Raw genomic sequence first — 3,294 nt, 5'->3', positions numbered from 1 at the left:
AAAGGCCTGAAGACTGACTCTGGTCACCCAGGTAACCGCATCCTGCTCAGAGGACACATCCCCGAGGTAGATACCAGGGCCCCTCACTTCCCCATCCCCCCGGGGTTTTTATTCTCGCCTACCCTTCTATTTTAACCTCACGGAGAAGAGGCTGAACCCTCCCGGCCTGATGCAGGCATCTCAGGCAGGCTCCAGCACCACCTGCTGCACAGGAGAGGCTGAAGAGAAAGTCCAGAGGCATAGCAGGAGAGCCGGAATCCACCAATGGGTGTGCTTTCCGGGTCAGCTTTCCAGGTCAACTATGTGGATGGCAAATTAGAATGGCAGTGGGAGATGAAAGTGTCCTCTTTGAAAATGTGGACAGAGAAAGAGTCCTGTGAGTTAGGAGCTTTGCCACTAGGCTTAGCTGTTCTGTAGCCTGAAGCAGAGCCCAGAAAGACCCTAGGAAGCTTCTGACTACATGAAAAGCCTCAGCCAGGTTGGAATCCAAAATTAACACTAAACTGAGCAAGTAAACCCAGGATGAAGTTAAGCGATGACAGAATACTGCTGGGGGCTGGAGAGCGCGCATCGGTCTGGCTCTGTGTGTCATGGTGGTTTTTAAAACACTTTTCGCCAAGTGATCATTTTGTGGTAGCACCCACGTAAAGGTAGGCAACTAATGTGTTTATGTTTTCTGTATCTATTTGATAAACTGGTGTGGAAAATGAAAATAACCCAAGACGAGAAGTCATAATGAACAGAGGACAGAAGTATATTGGGGTGGGGGCTGTGGAGTACGAAACATGCCTTCACCCTGAAGTGTTAATATTCTCCTGGCGCAGCTGTTTCTCTGGAATTTGGGGGAGGTCCTGCTGTCCCGCCTCCACTCCCATCTCCAGGCAATATTTTTGCATCTCTTCTCTCTTTTTCTTATCAGTTACCGAGAGGAGGTAACAAGCACCACCAGTCTCCCGGTAGCAGCTGCTAGAAGAGGCTGTAGATATGGGTAGTGTATAGGAGAAAATAACTGCTAGAAGGCACAGTTGGACCATTTAATCTGTGTCCTTGATAGCCAATATCAAAGGACCTTGCTCATTCAATCGTTTAACAAATATCTATTGAGTTTCTGCTGTGTGCCAGGTGGTGGGCTGAAAGGAAGTCGCACAGACCAGAAATGGAATCTGAGCCTCCCACAAGGCAGGCGAGAATTCTGACCCTGAACCACAATGGACATCCCCATGAGTGCCCCACAGTGGCCCCCAGCCACAGCAGAAGCTAGCAGGTGGCACCAGTGTGCAAACAGTCTGCTTCTTTTAACACCCCACTCTTCCTGTTTTTCGGTATTCTTCTTCCTTTCAATCATTCAGATGAAGGAGGGAGACATATCAGAAAGATGGAATTGTTAAGGGGCCAACAGATGGGACTCTCAAGTGGCCTCTAACTAGGTGAAGAACTTTTGTACTGGGTTCATTCTCAATTCATTCACCCATCCCCTCTCCCAGACATACACGTCATCATTACTAATCATTATGCACAATCACTTGAGACTCTGGGAAGTTTCTCGTGGCCTTTGTCAGGGATCCCTGTGCTCCAACTTCTGTCTTCTAGCTTAAGCAAGGTGTATATATTCATTCAACAAACATTTACGAAATATCTTATAGGGTGGGTGCAGTGGCTCACTCCTGTAATCGCAGCACTTTGGGAGGCTGAGGTGGGCAGATCACAAAGTCAGGAGTTTGAGACCAGTCTGGCCAAAAGAGTGAAACCCTGTGTCTACTAAACACACACAAAAAATTAGCCGGGTATAGTGGTGTGCGCCTGTAATCCCAGCTACTCGGGAGGCCGAGGCAGGGGAATCGCATGAACCCAGGAGGCGGAGGTTGCAGTGAGCTGAGACTGCCCCATTGCACTCCAGCCTGGGCGACAATGTGAGACTTCGTCTCAAAAACACACACACACACACAAACAAATGAACAAATATTGGCCAGGTGTGGTGGTATGTGCCTGTAGTCCCAGCTACTCAGGAGGCTGAGGTGGGAGGATCATTTGAGCCTGGGAGGTTGAGGCTGTAGTGAGCCAATATTGCACCATTGCACTCCAGCCTGGGTAACAGAGCAAGGCCCTGTCTAACATATATCTCTTCCAGATGGTGAGCACAGTACCATGTGCCAAAGATACAACGGTGAATAAAACAGCCAGGGTCCCTGCTCTTCTGTGGTTCACAGTCTGATGAGGAAGACAAACAATAATCCAGCAATCAAAGAGCAAATGAAATGATTGTCCCTCTTGTGATAAATGTGATTTGGAAAACCAAAGAGACACTATGGTAGGAAATAAGGAGGGTGGTCAGAAGGTTTCTCTGCAGAGAAATTTTTAAAGGGCCTAATCTGGGCCTGGCACAGTGGCTCATGCCTGTAATCCCAGTGATTTGAGAGGCTGAGGCAGGTGTATTGCTTGAGCCCAGGAGTTTGAGAGCAGCCTGGGCAACATGGCGAAACCCCATGTCTACAAAAATTTTTAAAATTAGCCAGGCATGATGGTGCATGCCTGTAGTCCCAGCTACTCAGGGGGCTGAGGTGGGAGGATCGCTTGAGCATGGGAGGTGGAGGTTGCAGTGAGCCTAGGTGGTGTCACTGCACTCCAATCTGGGGAAAAGAGGAGAGCCTGTCTCAAAAAAAAAAAAAAAAAAAAAAAAAAAAATCCCAACCTGAAGGATGAAGTAACCAGGTAGAAAGTTGCCAAAAGAGCAGTCCTGGCACGAGAACAGCAAAGGTATTGATATGGTTTGGCTCTGTGTCCCCACCCAAATCTCATATTGAATTGTAACCTTCTATGATGGGAGAGGAACTGGTGGGAGGTGATTGGATCATGGCCGCGGATTTCCCCCTTGCTGATCTCATGATAGTGGGTTCTCACAAGCTCTGATAGTTTAAAAGTGTGGGCCACTTCCCCCTTCTCCAGCTTTCTCTCCTGCCACCATGGGAAAACAGGCTTGCCTCCCCTTTGCCTTTCTGCCATGAAGGGCTTTAGCTCAGGCCATTGCTTCAGAGGGTGCAAGCCCCAAGTCTTGGCAGCTTCCAAGTGGTATTGGGCCTGTGGATGCGCAGAAGGCAAGAGTTGCTGTTTGGGAGCCTCCACTTGGATTTCAGAGGATGTATGGAAACGCCTGGGGTCCAGGCAGAAGTATGCTGCAGGGGCATAGCCCTCATGGAGAACCTCTACTAGGGCAGTGTGGAGGGCAAATGTGGGGTTGGAGCGTCCACATTGACTCCCCACTAGGGCACTGATTAGTGGAGTTGTGACAAGAGGGCC

The sequence above is a fragment of the Cebus imitator genome, unplaced genomic scaffold (assembly GCF_001604975.1).
Source record: "Cebus imitator isolate Cc_AM_T3 unplaced genomic scaffold, Cebus_imitator-1.0 Scaffold253, whole genome shotgun sequence".
Classification (NCBI taxonomy): domain Eukaryota; kingdom Metazoa; phylum Chordata; class Mammalia; order Primates; family Cebidae; genus Cebus; species Cebus imitator.
This window is presented reverse-complemented; position numbering follows the sequence as displayed.